A 25613-nucleotide genomic window follows, 5' to 3' on the forward strand; every position below is an offset into this window, starting at 1 on the left:
CAATGGATGTATAAACAGGCTGTAACTATACAATGGGAATTGCTTTGTAGTAGTTATATACACGAAACCCCTTCTTTAAGAGTTGTATATAGAGAAAAAATGGCCGCCCCTGTAACAGCTGTTCGTATCGACTGTCATTTTAGGATGATGGTTGCCTTGTAACCACAGAAGAACAAACCAAAGAGCACAGAATAATTAAAATAATATTGCTGTAGCTTGTACTCTTTGACCAAAATATAGTGGGGTAATCGATTAGAGCCAGTTGTACTATCGATACTTAACACGCCACACTAGGGCGCTCTACCGGATGCAATAGAGAACCTCAGATATTCTATTACCTTTCGTAACGAAGTAATGACGAAACTATGACGTAGCTGTGTAATAGTTGTACTGTTATACACGACGTATGTAATGATTATTAGTAAGGAATTTACACACGACTTATAAACGAGCTACTCATTGTATAAGTATAAGACAGTTAAACGTCTGTATAGCCTATAGAGTTTTTATTAGTAAGACCTTTATTCTATTGTGTATTGTATAATTGTACTTGTATTGTATAATTCTATTATGTATTGTAATTTTATTGTGTGTTGTTTATTTTGTGTAGGCCTATACCACTGCCACCGAGTGCTTGCCCACTTGCAGTGTACATAGGCTACATACGTAGACAGTGTTTATTTTTTTTTTGTCTTCGGTAACATGGACGCCAATGTAATATAATTCCAATAAATGAAACATTGAGGGGTGCAAAGAATGTGTAACTCATAGTACGCCTATACGTACTTATTGCAAATCCGAAGTAAAACGCCACTTTTTTGCGCTTTGTAGGATTTCATTATCATGTGGGACCTTATATCAGACCAAAGTGGAATTTATAAATATTTATAATCCCCGAAATGGTTGTAACTTTGATATATTCGTTGAATTTTATTTTTTTAAACATAATATGGAACAGCCAGAATAATTAATTTAATAATGTAATTATTAACGCAAGTTTTACTTTTCACATCTCTTCTGTAAAAGCAACAATAAACCAATGCCTTAAGAATTATAGTCGCGACGCTGTTATTCCCGGCGTGACTCCTCCTCTTTGCTTACGTCTTAGGAAGTCAAGGCGCTATAAAGTCTAGGTAGGTAGTATCGCTCGCCATTTTTGTTCTTTCGTTGCCTAGCTACCAGACGAGGGATCTATTTGCCACACCGTTAAACATTATCATGTCATAGCTCCTATGATAATAAATCAAATGCACTTTAATTCAGCAAATAATTGAGCGGCAAATAACGTCCTCGTGTGCTTTCTGCGAACGCCAACGAAAGAGCCAAAATGGCGGGCGATTATATTAAGTATTTATCCAGCCTTAGGAAATGCGTAACGTCTTCATCAGTGAATCACAGGACGCACACGTTTAAATGTAGCCGACCTGCAACGTGATTGGCTGCCGGAATTTAGAGCGACGGGACTATAGTCAAGCCATTCACAAGACTGAGTAGTCAGCAGTTGCACCAACAGCAGGGATTTCTTTTTAGGTTTTTTATTTACAATCGCTTTAACTCCTAGGTCATATCGCGATTGTCTTTAATTTACTGTTGGGAATGCCCGTTGCTGTTGTATTGTGTCTATTATTTCGTGGTCATTGAGATTTCTCTTTTATTTGGCTCCGGGGATCGAACCCGGGACCTTTCAGAATGAGAGTCCAGTGCGTTACAACTGACCCATCTCGCTCTTTCAGAAAACTTTTGTGGTTTCTTGTCCCATGATGTATTTCGCAGTTTCATTGGCCACTTATGCAAATATTAAAATCTACGTTCTGTAACTGCAATATGTACAGTAACTGAACACAGGACAAATCTACTGAAAGCTAGTAGAAGATAAGTGCCTGTCAATAAGACTATTGCTAAGACCACACCGTACACGAGCTTGGCTCCTACGGTAGTAGCTAGAAACATTTTTGTTCTATAATTTTAATTTGTACTCGCTAGCTAGCTAGTTAAATAAATAATTCGACTTTGTTCCATCTAGGTTAAAGCTAGTTGAAAATAAGTGCATGTCAATAATAAATTCGATGTTATTCCGTCTAGGTTAAAACTAGTAGAAGATAAATGCCTGTCAATAATAAAAAAAAATCATTTCGTTTAGGATACAGCTACAAAAAGGCCTGTCAATGATTTCGATTTTGTTTCGTGTAGGTTAAAGCTAGTAGAAGATAAATACCTGGCAATAATAAAAAAAATTCGTTCCGTTTAGGTTACAGATACTAGAAGATAAGTACCTGTCAATAAATTCGATTTTGTTTCTTAAAGCTAGTTGAAGATAAGTGCCTGTCAATAATAAATTCGATTTCATTCCGTCTAGATTAAAACTAGTAGAAGATAAGTGCATGTCAATAGTAAATTCCATTTCATTCCGTCTACATTAAAACTAGTTGAAGATAAGTGCATGTCAATAATAAATTCCATTTTATTCCGTCTACATTAAAACTAGTAGAAGATAAGTGCATGTCAATAATAAATTCCATTTTATTCCGTCTAGATTAAAACTAGTAGAAGATAAATGCATGTCAATAATAAATTCGATTTTATTCCGTCTAGATTAAAACTAGTAGAAGATAAGTGCATGTCAATAATAAATTCGATTTTATTCCGTCTACATTAAAACTAGTAGAAGATAAGTGCATGTCAATAATAAATTCGATTTTATTCCGTCTAGATTAAAACTAGTAGAAGATAAGTGCATGTCAATAATAAATTCGATTTTATTCCGTCTAGATTAAAACTAGTAGAAGATAAGTGCATGTCAATAATAAATTCGATTTTATACCGTCTAGATTAAAACTAGTAGAAGATAAGTGCATGTCAATAATAAATTCGATTTTATTCCGTCTAGATTAAAACTAGTAGAAGATAAGTGCATGTCAATAATAAATTCGATTTTATTCCGTCTAGATTAAAACTAGTAGAAGATAAGTGCATGTCAATAATAAATTCGATTTTATTCCGTCTAGATTAAAACTAGTAGAAGATAAGTGCATGTCAATAATAAATTCGATTTTATTCCGTCTAGATTAAAACTAGTAGAAGATAAGTGCATGTCAATAATAAATTCGATTTTATTCCGTCTAGATTAAAACTAGTAGAAGATAAGTGCATGTCAATAATAAATTCGATTTTATTCCGTCTAGATTAAAACTAGTAGAAGATAAGTGCATGTCAATAATAAATTCGATTTTATTCCGTCTAGATTAAAACTAGTAGAAGATAAGTGCATGTCAATAATAAATTCGATTTTATTCCGTCTAGATTAAAACTAGTAGAAGATAAGTGCATGTCAATAATAAATTCGATTTTATTCCGTCTACATTAAAACTAGTAGAAGATAAGTGCATGTCAATAATAAATTCGATTTTATTCCGTCTAGATTAAAACTAGTAGAAGATAAGTGCATTTCAATAATAAATTCGATTTTATTCCGTCTAGATTAAAACTAGTAGAAGATAAGTGCATGTCAATAAATTCGATTTTGTTTCTTAAAGCTAGTTGAAGATAAGTGTCTGTCAATAATAAATTCGATTTTATTCCGTCTAGATTAAAACTAGTAGAAGATAAGTGCATGTCAATAATAAATTCGATTTTATTCCGTCTATGTTAAAACTAGTAGAAGATAAGTGCATGTCAATAAATTCCATTTTATTCCGTCTAGGTTAAAACTAGTAGACGATAAGTGCATGTCAATAATAAATTCGACTTTATTCCGTCTAGATTAAAACTAGTAGAAGATAAGTGCATGTCAATAAATTCCATTTTATTCCGTCTAGATTAAAACTAGTAGAAGATAAGTGCATGTCAATAATAAATTCGATTTTATTCCGTCTAGATTAAAACTAGTAGAAGATAAGTGCATGTCAATAATAAATTCGATTTTATTCCGTCTAGATTAAAACTAGTAGAAGATAAGTGCATGTCAATAAATTCGATTTTGTTTCTTAAAGCTAGTTGAAGATAAGTTTCTGTCAATAATAAATTCGATTTTATTCCGTCTAGATTAAAACTAGTAGAAGATAAGTGCATGTCAATAATAAATTCGATTTTATTCCGTCTAGGTTAAAACTAGTAGAAGATAAGTGCATGTCAATAAATTCCATTTTATTCCGTCTAGGTTAAAACTAGTAAACGATAAGTGCCTGTCAATAAATTCCATTTTATTCCGTCTAGGTTAAAACTAGTAGAAGATAAATGTCTGTCAATAATAAAAAAATTCGTTCCGTTTAGGTTACAGCTACTAGAAGATAAGTGCCTGTCAATAAATTCCATTTTATTCCGTCTAGGTTAAAACTAGTAGACGATAAGTGCTTGTCAATAAATTCCATTTTATTCCGTCTAGGTTAAAACTAGTAGAAGATAAGTGCATGTCAATAAATTCCATTTTATTCCGTCTAGGTTAAAACTAGTAGAAGTTAAGTGCCTGTCAATAAATTCCATTTTATTCCGTCTAGGTTAAAACTAGTAGAAGATAAGTGCATGTCAATAAATTCCATTTTATTCCGTCTAGGTTAAAACTAGTAGAAGATAAGTGCATGTCAATAAATTCCATTTTATTCCGTCTAGGTTAAAACTAGTAGAAGTTAAGTGCCTGTCAATAAATTCCATTTTATTCCGTCTAGGTTAAAACTAGTAGAAGATAAGTGCATGTCAATAATAAATTCCATTTTATTCCGTCTAGGTTAAAACTAGTGAAGATAAATGTCTGTCAATAATAAAAAAATTCGTTCCGTTCAGGTTACAGATACTAGGAGATAAGTGCCTGTCAATAAATTCCATTTTATTCCGTCTAGGTTAAACCTAGTAGAAGGTAAGTGCATGTCAATAATAAATTCCATTTTATTCCGTCTAAGTTAAAACTAGTGAAGATAAATGTCTGTCAATAATAAAAAAAATTCGTTCCGTTTAGTTTACAGATACTAGAAGATAAATGCCTCTCAATAAATTCCATTTTATTCCGTCTAGGTTAAAACTAGTGAAGATAAATGTCTGTCAATAATAAAAAAATTCGTTCCGTTTAGGTTACAGATACTAGAAGATAAGTGCCTGTCAATAAATTCCATTTTATTCCGTCTAGGTTAAAACTAGTAGAAGATAAGTGCATGTCAATAAATTCTATTTTATTCCGTCTAGGTTAAAACTAGTAGAAGATAAGTGCCTGTCAATAAATTCCATTTTATTCCGTCTAGGTTAAAACTAGTGAAGATAAATGTCTGTCAATAATAAAAAAATTCGTTCCGTTTAGGTTACAGATACTAGAAGATAAGTGCCTGTCAATAAATTCCATTTTATTCCGTCTAGGTTAAACCTAGTAGAAGATAAGTGCCTGTCAATAATAAATTCCATTTTATTCCGTCTAGGTTAAAACTAGTGAAGATAAATGTCTGTCAATAATAAAAAAATTCGTTCCGTTTAGGTTACAGACACTAGAAGATAAGTGCCTGTCATTAAATTCCATTTTATTCCGTCTAGGTTAAACCTAGTAGAAGATAAGTGCATGTCAATAATAAGTTCCATTTTATTCCGTCTAGGTTAAAACTAGTAGAAGATAAATGTCTGTCAATAATAAAAAAAATTCGTTCCGTTTAGGTTACAGATACTAGAAGATAAGTGCCTGTCAATAAATTCCATTTTATTCCGTCTAGGTTAAACCTAGTAGAAGATAAGTGCATGTCAATAATAAATTCCATTTTATTCCGTCTAGGTTAAAACTAGTGAAGATAAATGTCTGTCAATAATAAAAAAATTCGTTCCGTTTAGGCTACAGCTACTACAAGATAAGTGCTTGTCAATAACAAATTCGGCTTTGTTCCGTGTAGATTAAAACTAGTAGAAGATAAATGCCTGTCAACAATAAATTCGGCTTCATATCGTTTAGGTTAAAGTTCGAGTTTGTAAGAACTATTGTTATTATTATTATTATTATTATTATTATTATTATTATTATTATTATTATTAATTTTATTGTTATTAATATGTTGTTATTGATTTTCGTATAAGTACTATCATTAATAAGTAATAATGTTGCATTTCGGAGTGGATGCATGGTAATAAATTCATTAATACCTAATAAGCAAATTTGACAATGTTGAAAAACTGCACATTGTCGACATTTGCACGAGTGTTTGAGGTTAGGTTTAATTCCGAAAGTTTTGATGAGCATGGCTCCGCCATTAAAGTTTATGATGCAGAGTGCCACTTGTTAGGTTAACGCAGTTAGCTGGAATATAATTCCTCAAAATATGTTTTCCTTTTTTGTTGGGCGGAGCGAACAGCCAGCCAGGTAGGTTACACAGCACTGCAGTACAGGGTGCCTCGAAATAAGGCATCATACTGCAACGTATAGGGACAAGAAAACAGTGTGAGAAGCGAAGAAAAATAGAAAATTAAAAAAAGGGTAAAAGCAGGAGTTAGCCTGACTGGCGCAGTCGGTAGAGTACTGGCCTCATGTGCCCGAGGTTGTGCGTTCGATCCCGGTCGAGGTCGATGGCATTTAAGTATCTTTAAATGCGACTGGGTTATGTTGGTAGATTTACTGGCATGTAAAAGATACGCTGATATAACCTTGGCAGTTGCGAGCGTCGTGAAGATAATAAAACATAAATTAGAATTTAGAAAGAGCAAGAAAAGAGATAAGAAAACTAATAAATTAATAGAAAATGAAATTAAAATGGACGAAAGCGAAAGGAGAATTAAAAGAAATGACAAAAGAGGAAAACATTAAACAAAAAACAGAATAGGAAGAAAGAAAACACAATAAAGGGTGAAAAGAAATGAAAGATGAGAGAAATAAATAAAAATAAGAGACAATCAAGGAATAAAATAACTCAACAGGCAAGAGAGAATGTGAAAGAAAAGCGAAAAGAAAGAGAAATGGAAGTACAAAGATAATAGAGGAAGAAAAGAAAAACACAATAAAGAAATAAATTGAATTAGGGGAGAGTTGGGTAGTATCGGACATCGGGTAATATCGGACAGTGCGTTTCTTTCATCTACCACAGATGGTAGCACCTGAATGACGTGGCTACGTTACTGTATGCGACATCACAGAAACGTGACCATGTCATTCAGGTACTATCATCTGGCTGTAGATGAAAGAAACTCACTGTCCGATATTACCCGATGTCCGATACTACCCAATTCTCCCCTAAAACCAAATGAGAAACGAAAGTAACTACAAGACAAAAGAGAAAGAAAAAGAAAATTAAGGACAAGAAAGAAAGAAACGGAAGTAAGTCAAGACAGGAGAAAGGGGAATAAATTACAAATGAAGAAGAGAAGAAAATAAGACATAATAGGAATGAAAGTAGCCTAAATAAAAGACAAAAGAGAGACAAGGAATCAGACACGGAAATTGGTTGAAAGAGACAAACTCATTGCTTCCTAGGTAACTGACCACTTGTTTTCTTGCAGATTGTCTAGTCTAGAGTCAATGGCATTCTGATCAATATGGTAACTGTGAAATACGAAATTGAAGACAAACTTACTCCGAATCAATCTATTTAAATAAATTACAAATGAACCTGACTCAGCTGAGCTACAAGAAGATATTAATAGTATTTATGCTCGACCATGCCGAAATGTAGTAATTATACACCTGGTAGCAGACCTTTAATGCATGTCATTAAAGTACACCTACTCATTAAAGGTCAGGTCTTTCAGCCAATGACGACTCAGGTTACAACTGTTCAGCCAATGACAGGTCAGCTTTCTACCGTTATAAAACCGCAAGTATCGATTATTCTCGGATATGCAATCGAAAGAGAATTAGCGAAAAGTCACGGAGGCTGGAAATCCAATACGGTCGCAGAAGGTTATGTTCTGTTACTATAATAATTAGCGTTAATTGTAAATAATATTCAAATAAATTCAATTTGTCATCTCGTTTTTCAATGTCTAATTTTATTTCAATGTTATCTCTGTAGGTTCTTATGGCCTAGCAAGGTCAATGTGCACATCTGTTCCTCGGAAAAAATCAATACTTTCGCGTCTGCGCACATCTCACAACATACGGAATATTGGTCAAGGTCAGATACAATAAAATTAATAATATCAAGTTAGAAATATGGTCGAGCATAAAAAGTCGTATGAAACTCACCTATAATGGTAATTAAGAAGCTCGCATGAAAATTATGAAACTCGCTTGCGCTCGTTTAATAAATATCCATACTCACTTCTTAATTACCTTCATTATACGCTCGGTGCATAATGTTCTATTTTGGTGGAGCATTGTCAACAAACCCAACTTTAATATTAGAAAATGCTCACACATTACATTCACTCGTAATACTAACACTCTGGATTACACTATAGCATATATAACACAAAATTAGAAAGGGTCACTTCAGTAAATTATTTAGGAGTGGTAATCTCTCATGACCTATGCTTTTTAACACATGTAAAAGCAATTGCGAATAGAGCCTTCAAACTGGTAGGTTTCGTCTATAGGAACGAAAAAGATTTCAGGAATGTTGAAAGTATCTTAAAAATATATAATAGTTTATTACGAAGTAAATTAGAGTACGCATCTATAGTTTGGAACTCTCACTATCACTCCCACTCGGTCATTCTAGAGAGAGTACAAAATAAAATCCTAAAACTGCTATACATCGGTTGGATAAAAAGTAATGGCAACACTGCTGTCACGTGACGATGGTGCGTTCGAGAGCTGCCAGCTGTGTGGACATGAACAAGGACTGTTAGATGAGTTAGTGCAGCCAGCGGCGACAGTACTCCATCAATCTACTGCAGTGTGTAGAACGTTCACTTTAATAGGGATGGTGCAAGCGCCGTAAGACCATCCTTACAAAACTAGAGCAACGTTCCTGGATCAAAATTGAAATGGCACGAGGTCATAGTGCACAAAAATGTTTTCAGGGACTGCGTGAAGCATGTGCCGATGCAGCGTTGCCATATCGCGCAGTTGCACGATGGGGTAAAGCGTTCCGGGAAGGCCTTGTTGCACCGGTACCAAAGGGAAGGTGACGACTTTCTTGGACGAATCGTCGCTATGGACGAAACCTGGACTCGCTCGTATGAACCAAACTTGAAACGCCAATCAAATGAATGGAAGCATCCCGGTTCTCCTCGTTCAAACAAAGTGCGCCCTACACAAAGTGCTGTGAAGGAGATGTTCATTGTGGGGTATGACATTGATGGGGTAATACTGCACCACGCTGTACCTCCAAGGCAGACGGAAAACGCGGACTACTGGAACATCCTCCGTACTCACCCGATATGATCCATGCGATTACGATCTTTTCACCAAAGTGAAAGAACCACTGCGAGGGACCCGGTACAATACCAGAGATGAACTTATCCATGCTTTAGGGCGGTCAATACGGAACATCAACAAAGATGGACGCGCTGATGGTGTACGACGCCTTCCAAACATTTGGAAAAAGGTAATAAATAAGGGGGGCGACTATATAGAAGGTACGTAAATGTTGTACCCCTGTGAATAAAGCCATGTCAGAAATATCGAACTGTTGCCATTACTTTTTATCCAACCATAGTATATGAAAAAACATTATGTTACAACATATTCCAATCTTATGAATCCATGCTGGTTGAATTTGATGTACCATCTCTCAGTAGTCGCAGTATAAGAGCACTACAAATGTATTTGTTCAAAACCATAAATGGCTTAATAGACAACCCTGATCTTCTACAGCTAATTAGTTTCAATATTGGTAAATCGAATTTGAGAAAGCGATCTCTCTTTTATTTACAGACAACAAAAACACTGTCTATAAAAGTCTCGACATTTATTAATGCTTCGAACTTACAATCATCTATCAAATAAACAGGATTTAGATTTTTCGTTATCGTACAATATGTACAAGAAAAAGTTATGTAAAGCATTGCTTGAAACATGTTCTGTGTTGGTGAGTTTTTTGAATAAATAAATTGAACCTATTGGGCCTGCTGTGAAGTGCTGTATTTTGAATTTATTAACATGGTGTTGCATTTGCTCTGCAATTTGCCAATTATAGTTACGCCTACATTTTGCATTTTTGGCTGTGATGTCTGTACTTGGCTCTTTTTGATTTGCTTTTATTTGGTGTTTTTCATTTATATCTGTATCTGTCTTTTTTATTTAGTTGGTATCTATTTGTTTTTTTTTCCTTCCCTTTTCCATTTTTAATTTGTAATTACACTTGTATCTGTTTTAACTCATTTTTCGTGTTGTATGCAATATGTTTTTTATGCTCGACCATGCCGAAATGCAGTAATTATACACCTGGTAGCAGTCCTTTAATGTATGTCATTAAAGTACATCTACTCATTAAAGTACAGGTGTTCAGCCAATGACAAGTCAGCTTACAGGTGTTCAGCCAATGACAAGTCAGCTTTGTACCGTTATAAAACCGCAAGTATCGATTATTCTCAGAAAAGCAATCGAAAGAGAATTAGCGAAAAGTCACGGAGGCTGGAAATCCAATACTGTCGCAGAAGGTTATGTTCTGTTACTATAATAATTAGAGTTAATTGTAAATAATATTCAAATAAATTCAATTTGTCATCTCGTTTTTCAATTCTAAATCAATTTTCAGGTTAAACCAGAGTAATGTTCATCTTATTCTGTGCCAAGGTCAATGAAATTCGGCCTCGGAAAAAATCAATACTCTCGCGTCTGCGCACATCTCACAATTCAGGTCAGTTCGCACATAACCATAATTTTGAATACTTTCAAGTTAGAAATATGGTCGAGCATAAAGAGTCGTATGAAACTTGCCTATAATGATAATTAAGACGCTCGTACGAAAATTATGAAACTCGCTTCCGCTCGTTTCATAAACAAACATACTTGCGTCTTAATTACTATCATTATAGGCTCGTTGCATAATGTACTATTTTATGCTCGACCATGCCGAAATGTAGTAATTATACACCTGGTAGCAGTCCTTTAATGCATGTCATTAGAGTACACCTACTCATTAGAGTACAGGTTTTCGATTATTCTCGGATATGCAATCGAAAGATAACGAGGGAAACGTCACGGAGGCTGGAAATCCAATACTGTCGCAGAAGGTTATGTTCTGTTAGTATAATAATTAGCGTTAATTGTAAATAATATTCAAATAAATTCAATTTGTCATCTCGTTTTTCAATTCTAAATCAATTTCCAGGTTATACCAAAATTAGTTCTTGTTATTCTTTACATTAAGGTCAATGACATTATTGTTCCTCGGAAAAAATCAATACTTTCGCGTCTGCGCACATCTCACAATTTACGAGCTATTGCACAAGGTCACTTCCGCTCCCCAGTCAGATAAGAATAATATGAATACTTATTAATAATTTCAAGTTAGAAATATGGTCGAGTATAAAAAGTCGTATGAAACTTGCCTATAATGTAATTAAGACGCTCGTATGAAAATTATGAAACTCGCTTGCGCTCGTTTCATAAACAAACATACTTGCGTCTTAATTACTATCATTATAGGCTCGTTGCATAATGTACTATTTTTTATCTGTACTGTGTATTGTAATTGGAGCTTTGCCCTGTTATAGATAAATAAATTACACGGATGCTTTGTCCATCACAAAATTCACACGATTTTCAGAGATCGAACTCCAGTCCCTTAAGAGATTAAGCTACAATGAAGCTACTTACCCCTTTCATTAACAGAGTGCCCACTTCCTGCATAATGTATGCTTTAAACAAAGATTCGTCCGTAGGAGAGTCTCACACACTCCACTGACTTAGTCCAGTTATGGCGGGTAGCGGGATGAATTGAGGTCGGTTTAATGGACTATGAATTAACTAAATCAATGCCACGCCCGGCGACAATCAACATAATCTGTCCAATTCAGGTCTCATGTCTTGATCTGATTCATTCATGAGCTTCACACCAATTACAAACCGCTGTGACCTAAGAGACATCTCCTGACCTAGCCTAACGTAATCAACACAAGATAATATAACAATGACGTTATTAAACACACACTTCCCTTCCTCCATTAAACTGCTCCATCAAACAATACCGTACTTACTCGTATATAACTCGCCCTCGCATATATCTCGCATCCTGTTTATGAGTGTGAAATTACACGGTAAAAATGCCAGCATTTATAGTGCGGATCAGTAATACCTTAAGGGTGAAACCAGCGAATAGGGATTATAAAGAATGGACACTTCTCGTCGGTACCTTTGATGTAGCCGGACCGATTTCAATGACCTTCAAGCCGTCTAGAGCGTGAGATTCTGCTTTCTCCCTAGAGTTGGCGCTGACATCACACCAGCTAGCAGTCGACACAGCGGAAATATAACACATATAATTAATACATCTAGGTACATTATGTACTCAACTAAAATAAATTGGATCCATAAAATAATAAATCCGTAATTAACTGTAATGTCTAGACTCTAGAGTTCCTTTATAACGAGAGTTGAGACGTTGACCCCAACAACGATTAGTAGTGCATTATGCAACGAGCCTATAATGGTAGTAATTAAGACGCGAGTATGTTTGTTTATGAAACGAGCGCAAGCTCGTTTCATAATTTTCATACGAGCGTCTTAATTACCATTATAGGCAAGTTTCATACGACTTTTTATGTTCGACCATATTTCTAACTTGAAATTATTCATAAGTATTCATGTTATGATTATCTAAGTGAGGAGCGGAACTGACCTTCTAAATTGTGAGATGTGCGCAGATGCGAAAGTATTGATTTTTTCCGAGGAGCGAATGTCATTGACCTTGATATAATCTAGAGAATAACATGAACATTAATCTTGATATAACCTGGAAATTGATTTAGACATTGAAAAACGAGATGACAAATTGAATTTATTTGAATATTATTTACAATTAACGCTAATAATTATAGTAACAAAACGTAACCTTCTGCGACAGTATTGGATTTCCAGCCTCCGTGACGTTTCGCTAGTTGTCTTCGATTGCATATCCGAGAAAAATCGATACTTGCGGTTTTATAATGCTACAATGGTGATTTCTCATTGGCTGAACAACTGAACTATAATGAATAGGTGTAATTTAATGAGGTGCATTAAAGGACTACTACCAGGTGTATAATTACTACATTTCGGCATGGTCGAGCATAAAATATGTAATGATTTGATAGCACTGAAAATGGAAAAAAAAAAAAAAAAACTCTTACGAGAAGTAAAACCATATACCTATATTATATTATATACAAATATTATACGAATTCGATACTTAATGTTATAATGTATTATATTATTTTATAATATAATTTATTATATCTGAAATATAAAATATTATTATTACAACTAGTTTGCCACTGAGAAATAAGGAAAAGCTGTTAACTTGAATTTATTTGAAGCAAAGCGTTACTTGATTATGCAATAAGGTAGATGATGTTTGGATCCTATGTCTTAACTCTATTCTTAATTATTATCTTAGCGTATGCTCGATTACACTAACCTCTAGCGCTTGAAAGTGGAACTAAACGCTGACGCAAAGAGAAACAAAACACAGGAAAATTCGATCAGTGTCCATTCTTTATAATCCCTATTCGCTGGTGAAACCTAACCTTTTTTCCCCTATTACTACATATGCTAGTGGATTATAGTGATTTTCTTGCTCTCAGGTTGAATTTTTTTTTTACAAACTTCGTTTAAAATTTCGGGCACTGACAAATACAACTGACGGTTACTTTCTAACTGGTATGTTGGCAGCAATAATCTCGGTTTGCAGTAAACTGTATATAAAAGGTAAAGGTTACACGCCCCCCTTATATTATGTAACTGATTTTGATTATATGTAATTTTCTACTTTATTTTATATTCTCGTTATATTATGTAACTGATCTTGACTATTTGTAATTTATACTGTATTTTATGTAATGTCTAAAGTATATGCTTTTGTGTTATTTTGTATTCTATTACATAATTTTGTATTTCATGTACACCGTGTTCCGCTTATAAGTATAACAAAAGAAATAGCTATAACTTCTGAATTAATACAAGTATATAGTTGAAACCAACTGCTACAAAGAATGAAAACTGGGAATTTTTGTTACCTTATGTTCCATAAACCTCAACATGGCTTCCATTGGTGGCACGGGAAATATCCAACCGGTATTCAACCTCGACCCAAGTGTTATGAAGCATCTGTGGTGTAACATTGTTGACAGCAGCATAAATTCTTTCTTGTAAGTCTGCCAAATCACGTACTGGCGTCCTGTAGACCTGGTCCTTAACAAACCCCCACAGGAAAAAATCAGGTGGCGTTAGATCTGGTGATCTGGCAGGCCATGTGATGTACGGTGATCCTCTTCCGATCCATCTTGCAGGGAATTGTTCGTCTAAGAATGTGCGAACCATGTTGGCAAAGTGTGGTGGAGCCCCATCTTGCTGGAAAATTGCTCCATCTGGGAGTTGTGGCACAGCATACAGTTGCAACATATCCAGGTACGTGTTTGCAGTGACTGTCTTTTCAGCAAAGAAATAGGGACCAATGATTCTGTCACGCATGATCCCACACCAAACATTCCATTTAGGGGAATCCCGTTGGTGTTCAATTACGACACTTGGATTTTCCGACCCCCAGATGCGACAATTGTGTCGGTTTACTTTTCCACTGACGTGGAAGGTTGCCTCATCTGAGAAACAGACTCGAGTTAGAAATGTGTCGTCATCGTCCACTTTATCCAACATTGTTTCTGCAAAGCGTTTTCGTTCCAGTTTATCATTCGGCGTAATCATCTGATGAAGTTGCAGCTTGTACGCTCGCAAACGCAATCTTTTATGGAGCACTGTATGCACTGTTGTTGGTGGGATGTTCAACTGCACACTAGCCTGTCGAATGGATTTCCGCGGGCTTCTCTGAAATGCCTCGCGAATGCGTTCGACATTTTCGTCAGACACTTTACGCTTGGAATGTTTACCTGCATTAGACAACAAACTTCCTGTTTCTCTGAGCTGCCTATCCCATTTCATTATTGAGACGTACGTCGGTACAGCTTCCCTCGGTCTAAGATTGTACTGACGGCGAAACAAGCGCTGTACACGAATTATGGATCTATGTTCTGCTAATGACAGCACACAAAAGGCTTTCTGCTGTGGCGTCCACATGCTGACTGACTAAAGATACGATACGAATTCTCTTATTTAATGATCTGCGCATGCGTGAGTCTTCTAAAAATAAGTAACAACAATGGATTAAAACTTCCCAATTTCCTCTTTACAATGGTACCAATCTTAACCCATTTGCATGCATTGTTATGAAATTATAACTATTTCTTTTATTATACTTATAAGCGGAACACGGTGTATATTATTGAAACCTGGTTGAGTGGAAGAGAAGACTTCATGGCCTTATCTCTGCCAGGCAAAATGAAACAACTATTACTATTATTGCTGTTACTGTTTCATTGGAAATCACTACTACTCTCAGACATGTAGAGTTATTAATTTTAATAAAATTAATTTTTATCTGTCCTATATAAATTATGTGAAAGTTTACATCATATTTTGTGACCTATTTTTTTATTTTGAAAGATATGGGCATTATTGTAGTGTACTTTTTACATAGATGGATGTAAAATCAGTCTGCAAAATTTCAACATTCTATCTCTAATGGTTGTAGAGTTACAAAATAATACGTGTGGAAAAACTGCAACTTTTGGGAAATTTAATTTAAAATCAAAAGTGGATGTCTTAGCTGACATACATTGTTTTAGAACATTTCCATTTAAATAGGACAAATAAATAAATAAATAAACCGTATATCATTGGATTCAAAACCTCCGGGTAATTTTTAATATATATATTTTTTTTTTCAAAAATATTCACTACATATACCGTTGTTTGGCATCTTGGTCTACTTTACAAACTGAAAGTCATGCCTCCACAACCCTATTATTTATTACCTCAATCGTACTTAGCATCGAGAATTTTTCAAGTAAAGTTCGGAGAACATTTCTCCTCATCCATGGTATAAATTCAGGTCTACCTCAAGGTTCAGTCTTAGGCCCTATACCATATACAATTTATACAGTTTTTTTCCTAATTCCTAATAAAGTATTGGTGGCTACTTTTGCTGATGAAACTGCTATTTTTGCTTCACATGAAGATCCATCAACAGCATCTGAAAACCTGCAGAATGAATTGAAAGAAACAGAAGACTGGCTAATTAAATGAAGAATACAAGCGAGTGAAAACAAATCAGTTCATGTTACTTTCGGAACCAAAATTGAAAACTGTCCTCCTATAACACTTTACAACAAAGAACTTCCTGAAGCAGACGATGTCAAATATTTAGGTATGCATTTAGATCGCCGCTTAACATGGCGTAAACATATTCAAACTAAACGTAAAGAATTAAATTTTAAAACATCAAAAATCTATTGGTTATTGGGACCTAAATCAAAACTGTCATTATAAAATAAACTTCTTGTTTACAAAGTCATACTAAAACCAATCTGGACATACGGCATCCAGCTGTGGGGAACTGCTAGCAACTCAAACATTGAAATACTGCAGAGGTATCAGTCCAAAACTTTACGTTCCATTGTCACTGCACCGTGGTATGTCCGTAATGATGTCATTCATCGTGACCTGAACATTTCAACTGTGAAAGAAGAAATCTCTAAGTTCAGAAAAAAATACCTGCACCAATTAAATCAACATCCGAATCATCGTGCATTAAATTTGCTGGATAATAGTCAAACAATAAGAAGACTTAAAAGAACCAATGCTCTTGACCTTCCATTCATTTTTACTACAGCTATTTAAAACATTGTTATTTTTCTTTTGGAGTGTTGTCATGGGATAACATCTCCACTCATGTCATATTCTTTTATAATATTTACTTATTGTCTATTGTAGACAGATTGTAAATGTGGCAGTTGTTAAATAATAAAAAAAAACATATACCGTTAAAAATGACACCAAATTTTGTACTGATCATCGTATTGTAGGAATGTTTAAGTGATTTATATAGAACTGACACATTTCTTTCTTTAATTATTCCGTTGGAAATTCATTCAATGACCCAATTTTAGCACCAAATTAAGCAGAATGTTCCGGAGTTTCGATTCCTTGTCACTAGATGCGCAGATGTTTATGTTTTATTCCTATTGTTGGCAACATTGACCCAATTTTAGCACCAAATTAAGCTGAATGTTCTGGAGTTTCGATTCCTTGTCACTAGATGCGCAGATGTTTATGTTTCATTCCTATTGTTGGCAGCACTATATGCGCAGATGTTTATGTTTTATTCCTATTGTTGGCAACATTGACCCAATTTTAGCACCAAATTAAGCAGAATGTTCCGGAGTTTCGATTCCTTGTCACTAGATGCGCAGATGTTTATGTTTTATTCCTATTGTTGGCAACATTGACCCAATTTTAGCACCAAATTAAGCTGAATGTTCTGGAGTTTCGATTCCTTGTCACTAGATGCGCAGATGTTTATGTTTTATTCCTATTGTTGGCAACATTGACCCAATTTTAGCACCAAATTAAGCTGAATGTTCTGGAGTTTCGATTCCTAGTCACTAGATGCGCAGATGTTTATGTTTTATTCCTATTGTTGGCAGCTGTTTTCGACATTTTGTGTCAACGTGAAAATGCAGTACACATTAAATCAACGACTCTTCCTTGTGAAGCAATACTGGATTACGAATTCAATTACAGCTACTCAAAGGGCATACCAGAGAGAATATGGTGTTCGCAATCCTCCCAAAAGAAACACAATACTGGGACTGGTAAACAAATTGGAAACAACTGGGTCTCTGGTGAGTGAAAAGGGCAAGCATCGTTCATCTAGGCTTCCCACGGTTGTTGTTGACGTAAGAGCACGACTGGAGCAGTCACCCAAAAAATCATTAAGACGTTTGTCGCAGGAGACAGGGTACACCTACCCAATGTGTCAGAGAACCTAAAGCCAGATAGGATTACGGTTGTTCATCAGCTACAGGAACCAGATAAGGATAAAAGGTTGAATTATTGTAGTTGGTTTCAGACGTTCATTGTGCAAAATCCTGGCATATTGTCCATCACATGGTTCACAGATGAAGCATGGTTCCATTTATCCGGTTATGTGACGACCGAATAATTTCCAGGAACCTGTGGCCACCGAGATCTCCGGATTTGACAACGCCGGACTTCTTTCTATGGGGTTACTTAAAAGACAGGGTTTACGCCACACGTCCCCAGACATTGGACGATCTGAAGCACAACATCACACAGGAGATTCAAACTAACAACAGAGTCCTCCAACGAGTGGCCAGTAACATGGAACGACGTGTTGAGTTCTGCCTTATGCAGGATGGAGGACATTTTCAACATTTGCTATAGAGGTAAATAATCTCCCAAAATTCCTCTACATTTTAGGTATAATAAGTTGTCGCTAGCACAATTCGTTTTGAAACAATTAATGAAAGAAATGTGTCAGTTCTATATAAATCACTCTGCAATTTAAATGTCGTACAGTTTGGATGAAAATTGTAGAAGTTCTAAAAATCATATGTGTCCTAAAACGTAAATGAAATGAGTATAAATAAATATGCACCGAAATAACGTTCATTTCGTTCGAGATAACACACAATAAACAAATAAATATCAGTATGGGAGTAGAAAAATGATTTTAACAATACTTTCTTGACGTAGTTACGAAAGATACACAACTAAATCCCTGGTAACATAAAATTTAGGTTTATTATAGGTTATAATCCCTAGTTAACATAATGTAACAACGTATTTAGTATTGAAATAACCACAACAAACAGGGGCGAGGCAGTGCTGCCAACATTGGGGTAATGACCGAGTGAGCTAATGCATGTAATTGGAAGGGACGGAGGCAGTGATCAGTCCCAACCCTTCAATATATTCCTCGAGCGGGAATCACCCCCGAGGGGGTTGGCAAGTTGGATTGGAAGGCGATTGCATATTCATACCGCAGCGCTGGGCTTGTGGCCCTCCAGAGATCCCTCCGCTGCCCCCCCCTCCCGGATGCCTGCAGTTTTAAGAGAACAACTCTTCAGCAGAACTTGGACGTGACGGCAGCGCCTCGCGGCGGTCGCCCCCGTCATTACCCCACGCCCGCTGTTCATTTGTTTGTGTCCTAATTGCAAATCAACTGCAGTTTATTGTTCTGATACCGGGAAGTGCTTGGTTCGCGCCTCGGTCTGTCCCCTGTGAATACTAAGTGATTAATGTGATCCAGATGGAGATAGGTTCGATTCTTGAATTCGTTATTCGTTGAGTTTCAGTCGAAACGGAAAAGATACTCGTGCATTGTTACACATATATCAACACGAACATGAAAGTAACTTGAAATTTAGTGAATATTTAGGCGAATTTTATACGACATAGTGTACCTTTTAAGAATTTGTAAAAATACAGCAACATTAAAATGTATCACACTGAACCACAAGCATGTTGTTCCGACTTAAAACACTGTGTGCCTTGTAGTTTGGTGTGCGCTGAATCCCTTCGGCATGTCCATGTGTATCTTATTCATTTATGTTTTTGGAATAATGTATTTCCAACAATCATTGCATTTCGCTTACAGAAATTCACCAAATATTCTCCTCTATCATTTCTTTCTCCCTAGTCCATATTTTCCAACTGTTCTTCCATCTTGCCCTTCTACTGCTCCGTTCCAGTCGCCCATTATTTATTAATTTATTAATTTACTCGTTTACTCATTTACTCAATTTACTCCATTTACTCATTTACTCATTTATTCATTCACTCATTCACTCATTTACTCCATTTACTCATTTACTCATTTACTCATTCACTCATTTACTCATTTATTCATTCACTCATTCACTCATTTACTCCATTTACTCATTTAGTCATTTACTCATTCACTCATTTACTTATTTATTCATTCACTCATTCACTCATTTACTCCATTTACTCATTTACTCATTTACTCATTGACTCATTCACTCATTTACTCATTTACTCATTTATTCATTCACTCATTCACTCATTAACTCCATTTACTCATTTACTCATTTACTCATTGACTCATTGACTCATTGACTCATTTACTTAATTTACTCCATTTACTCCATTTACTCATTCACTCAGTCACTTATTCACTCATTTATTTATTTATTCATTCATTCATTCATTCATTCATTCATTCATTCATTCATTCATTCATTCATTCATTCATTCATTCATTTTGCTAATAATTGTAACATAAAATATAATATATGCAGAAAAAATTTAGCTCACCCCTGAAAGAGTAGAACTCGTGCTCAGGGGCGGATTCCTGAATTGAAATTAATAGTTATACAATACAATTTGTCTTATGTCTACTATGCAATTATAGTATATAAATTTAAATTTACAATTTTTCATTATTTATAATATCCATACATAACTTTTTAAATTTAATACTAGAACTATTAGAATTGACAAGATAGGATATTTAAATATAAACTTGTTATATATTCTTGGGTCTAAATTACTACTATGATTAAATACTGTGACAGTGTTGCATTTTGGTTCAAACAATCTTAAAGAATTCATACCTTTTGTTTCATACAGTAACCATGAGAATACAATTCAAAATTATTTCGATTTTTATGTATGAATTTTATTAATACAATATAATAAATTTGTCTTACGTTAAGTACATTAAAGTCTAAAAGCAATTTTTGAGGTGGAAAATCAATAGGTTTATGAAGACATATTTTAATTATTTTCTTCTGTAATAAATAAAGTGGATTAAAATTGGATTTAAATAAGCTACCCCATCCTATAATTCCATACATAATTACCGACTAAACTAAAGTATATTTTGCGTAATAAACTTATTGACAAGTAATGTCTCAATAAAACAAAATAATATATTATTTTACGTAATTTATTACAAAGGTAATTAATGTGTTGGTTCCATTTTAAATGATTATCGAAAATTATGCCTAAATACTTAACTTCAGAGGACTCTTTAATAATTGGACATTTACACTGTATAAGACAACAATCAGAATTATGTAATTTAATACTTAATATAGATGTAGGAGGTTTGTTACATTTTTCAGATAATGAGAATGGAATAATTATGGTTTTATTTTCGTTGATAGAAAGATAATTTATGTCATGCTTCCTCTCCTCCTCAACTACCTCTTCTATCTTGTCATAGTCTTCTTCCACTTCCTCGTCTGTGGAATATAATCTTGCACTAGCACTAAGTCCATTCCTTTCCTTGTAGTCTCACCATCATCACCCGGTCGTCTACATAACGCACTGATATCACTTTATCTTTCACACGTGGTCCCAGTAATACACCAACACCATGACTTCCTTTGTAATCATAGATAATGTGTAATCACGACATAAATATTACGTGATGACTCTAGCAAATAAATCATGCACCTTTGATGACTGTTAGTTATCTACCAGAGTGCTGCATTGGAGTTAAATCGCTCGCTTGAACTCGGTCGAGTGTCGCAACCTCGAGAGAGATACGATCGGTCGTGATACGCTCGTAATAAATAGAAGCACAGTACAAGGTCATCTCATCGACATGTCTTATCTTGTATGGAAGGCGACAGATAAGATACACATATGTTTTGCTCACACGGTAAAAATAAGGCTTTATTTTCTGCGTTTATGACAAACGTTTAATGGAACAGTCAATGGAACGTACCAAAACAGGAACATGAAGTTATAAATAAAATAGTATGAAAAACTTCGATATACAGTTATTATTGCTAATTAATAATTATTCAATATTTGATTTACCACATATATAATATGATAGGTCCATACATAGTGTTCCGCCTATATACTGCGACAATGTAGAAACGTTTTACAAAATATTATTGATATAGCAGTAGATTAATAACAATATTAGTACAGAGATAACGTCACAGAAAATATAAGAAAACGAATAATCATGCTGCACGAATGTTACAGACGCAAAGATTGATACACTAATTATTATTATTATTATTATTATTATTATTATTATTATTATTATTATTATTATTATTATTATTACTAGAAAACTTGATACAGTTCTTGCATTATCGTGATTGTGTTCTCCGTTTATAATAATTACATTTACATCCAATAACATCTATCAGATGTGGCAAAAACAAAATCACTCCTGTGTGGGGGGGAGGGGGGAAGAAAAAAAAACATTTGTGCGAGATCGTGCGTATTTGCTTGTTTTCCGCACAGAACCAATACGCGGTAAGTGTGAAATACCACATTCAGTATTCCCAACGTAACACACATGACAATTTCCCTCTTCTTACCGCTTAAGCGCGACATTCATTTTACTGCTTTAGGCTTTTAACATATTATTTTTAGAGACGTTTAACATAGTAATAATTATAAATTGGAAACTTGCCACTGCAATTTCACCTAAATTGCAATGTTAATTATTGTTTTTAAACATTTGCAAAAATTAAGTAAAGTCTACTACTCCACGAAACTTATTGCATTCCTGATACAAGTAACATTAAGGAAGCCGTGAAAAAATCAACAAGATTCCAGACGCCGATGTTATTACTGCAATATATTGTATAAATAATGTTGTTAAAATATTAAAATGAAAAATAAATCATTACATAACCTTACCGTTTGTTTTAAGTTCGCATTTATAGACTGGGGGAAAAAAAAAGACAGACGTATATCACGGCCTGCTGGAGTATAGTAAACACAGAAAACATTTTATAGCAACAATGTTGAAGAAAGATATTTTGGTTTTCCGAAGTTGCCGTCATTAAACAGAAACCAACATGGAGATTTCATTGCAACTAATTAGAAATTCGTCTTTCAGGTATGTAATAAACGATCTTCGCACAAAATAATGTACGATACACGAGCGGTATGTTTGTTTTCATGTTCTCGGAAATTAAAAAAGCTCAACTACGTTTCGCTTTTTCAATCTTTTCCTCGAACATGAAAACTTCAACAACCGCTCTTGTAACGTATATTACTATTAGCTACAACATTTATATTATTACATTTTAAAGCAAGTTTTGTAGTTGTACTATGGAGAGGTTAGTTAAACACTGCAAAGTTTTGAAATGATAAACATTTATAATGTTACTACACAGTTCATCACTGTAACAAGAACGAATGTCTAACGCTCGGCTTATACCGTTCGAGGATTTATCACTCGTGACAATTTTACCCATCATGCATGTGCGCTACCTATCGGATTATGGTATGAACTACATGGCGCTCGAGCGAAAACGTCCGATGCAGACCTCTGTTATCTATGAGTTGGATTACTCAATGAACGGAGCATTTGTTTCACAAGTCACTGTACTTCCGGAAAACGAACTCGCGACTGACCCCACGGCTCCCAAGCCAACATAGCAGCTGTCATATCTTGCAAATTGCTAACATTGCACAATTCATATGAGTTAGGGAAAATCCAGAGCCTTACAAAGTGATAATGCAGAATTTAAACAAGCTGTAGTGCATGGAGCGCCCGCAATAATTGATGAGCGCTAGTGTGTTATTACGTTGGACTGTCAAGCCCGCTCCGTGATGCGTGACCTACATCGCAGTCTGGCCGCATGGAACTCGCCTACCGCGCTCATGCTTGTCTGTCTCCGTACCTCAAGGAAAGCATTTCGCCCGGTTCACTGGAATTTTATAACAGCCTCCGCGTTATATTAAAATTTTAATGGAATTACTAACCTAACAGCAACTTCTCTGAACGTCCTGCGGTCAAATACCTTACTATAATAATACCGGATAGCTGTATACTAGCAGCATTGTTGTCAGTGCGAAAAATCGCGGACCTGACATCTAGCGGAGAGGGATGGAATTACGCCCACAAATACAAATATTAACATAGTGAGATTCGGACTATTGTTTAAAACGTGAGTTACTAATATGGAATTACATATGAAACACTTAAAAAATGTTGAATAATATTTAATGTAATAGTAATATGCGTTACAAGAGCGGTATGTTGAAGTTTTCATGTTCGAGGAAAAGTTTGAAAAAGCGAAACGTAGTTGAGCTTTTTTAATTTCCGAGAATTGAAAGAAAACATACCGATCGTGTATCGTACATTATTTTGTGCGAAGATCGTTTATTACATACCTGAAAGAGGTATTTCTAATTAGTTGCAATGAAATCTCCATCTTGGTTTCTGTTCAATGACAGCAAATTTGCAAAACAAAAATATCTATCTTCAACATTGTTGCTTTAAAATGTTTTCTGTGTTTACTATACTCCAGCAGGCCGTGATATACATCTGTCTTTTTTTTCCCCCAGTCTATGATGAGTCTGGAATCTTGTTGATTTTTTCACGCCTTCCTTAATGTTACTTGCATCACGAATGCAGTAACTTTAGTGGAGTTGTAGAGTTTACTTAATTTTTGCAAATATTTAAAAGCAATAATTAACAGTGCAATTTAGGTGAAATTGCAGTGGTAAGTTTCCAATTTATAATTATTACTATATTGAACGTCTATAAAAATAATATGTGTAAAAGCCTAAAGCAGTAAAATCAATATGTCACTTAAGCGGTAAGAAGAGGGAAATTGTTATGTGTGTTAGGTTGGGAATACTGAATGTGGAATTTTAGACTTTCCGCGGATTGGTTTTGTGCGGAAATCAAGCAAATACGCACGATCTCGCACAAAATTATTATCTTATATCAAAGCTGCATATTATGAGAAATATTGCATACTTCATATTACTTTCCGTAATTAATTGATACATATTTTTTCTTTGGTTTACCGAGACAAAATCAATCTGATATTAGGAATGAATTTACAGTAATGTTTTATATACGCATTGCTGACAACTGCAAAGATAAAATTGATAGTAATCTGATGCTTGTAATAATTAATAACGGCATGTGGACAACAATAAAACTTAATTTGATAAAACCTTAAAATCCAATACATTTTAACTTCTATTTATTTATTAGGTCTAAATAAAAAAACTAATTTGTATTTTTCTATCAACACAAAGACGAAGGAATTAGGCCTACTAAAGAATGTTGTTGACTTACATTTTCTGATCCCTCGGAAATCGAAAGTACGATTTGGAGCAATTTGTAATGCTCCAATTGTCACAATTATAAACAGCACATATACAAGCTGACATTCTAACACTAGTACTAATTCATAAAACTATTAACAAATTAACTAGCCCAGCAACAATATACATTGCAGTTGAATATAGCTTGTTTCGCGAGTACTATTAAAAGCAGTTTTACGTCATTAAATTCAATCATAATTATGACATCCATTTTACTGCGTCCGTAAGAAATCGCTTAGCCTGTTCTTGAAGTAACGATCAGCGCGTCTGGCAGCGAAACCAGGTGGCCCGGGTTCGAATCCCGGTCGGGGCAAGTTACCTGGTTGAGGTTTTTTCCGGGGTTTTCCTTCAACCCAATACGAGCAAATGCTGGGTAACTTTCGGTGCTGGACCCCGGACTCATTTCACCGGCATTATCACCTTCATTTCATTCAGACGCTAAATAACCTAGATGTTGATACAGCGTCGTAAAATAACCCAATAAAATAAAAATCTTGAAGTAGTCATTGTCTCAGTGTGGTTTTAGGCGTAATAGATCGACTATTGATCAGATATATTGTATTCGACAGATATTGAAGAAAAAATGGGA

The sequence above is a fragment of the Periplaneta americana genome, chromosome 14 (assembly GCF_040183065.1).
Source record: "Periplaneta americana isolate PAMFEO1 chromosome 14, P.americana_PAMFEO1_priV1, whole genome shotgun sequence".
Lineage (NCBI taxonomy): Eukaryota > Metazoa > Arthropoda > Insecta > Blattodea > Blattidae > Periplaneta > Periplaneta americana.